Below are 537 nucleotides of genomic sequence, written 5' to 3'. Positions count from 1 at the left end.
CTGCTATATTTTCAAAATAAGGGAAGCAACAATTATTTCTGTGGTGATCTTTTTTGTCCAGCAATGTTGTAATTCCTGAATTTATGCTTCACTTGGAACTATTGGTATGAAAGGACTTTGATCTGTATTTATAATGGTTCTTCAAAAAAATCAAAATTTTTTTTTTATCAAGAACAAAGTCAGTGTAAATGTTACTGCACCAAAACATTATATATTTAATAGAAGATGCCCTTGTAAATCTTCCTCATCCAAGAAAAGAAGGAATTCGCTCAAATGACCAACAAGATTAAAAGGAGTATTGTCCATTAACTTGTCAGTCGTAACTGTTCTGAAATTCTTATTTAATACTTTGAGTGCAAAAGATAGTCTAAGATTAAAATATTTCTCACTCTCTTTTTTTTTAAGCCACAGCATAGTGACTCATAGTATGGCTATGAGTTTTTTCCAAGTACAAACTTTCAGCTCATAGCTCTGTCATCTTTTGACCGATTTGAGATCTAAATACAGTTTTGGACTCAGGAGGTCAAACCCTTTCAA

General features: G+C 31.8%; 1 protein-coding gene across 1 annotated transcript in view; it reads right to left on the bottom strand.

Annotated features, from left to right (window-relative positions):
- The window catches only part of LOC106465096 (E3 ubiquitin-protein ligase CBL-like), a 73,602-nt gene that overhangs the window by 6,451 nt on the left and 66,614 nt on the right, over window positions 1-537 (bottom strand). The gene's annotated exons all lie outside the window — the stretch shown is intronic.

Source organism: Limulus polyphemus, unplaced genomic scaffold (assembly GCF_000517525.1).
Source record: "Limulus polyphemus unplaced genomic scaffold, Limulus_polyphemus-2.1.2 Scaffold1834, whole genome shotgun sequence".
In the NCBI taxonomy this organism is placed as follows: domain Eukaryota; kingdom Metazoa; phylum Arthropoda; class Merostomata; order Xiphosura; family Limulidae; genus Limulus; species Limulus polyphemus.
This window is presented reverse-complemented; position numbering and strand designations above follow the sequence as displayed.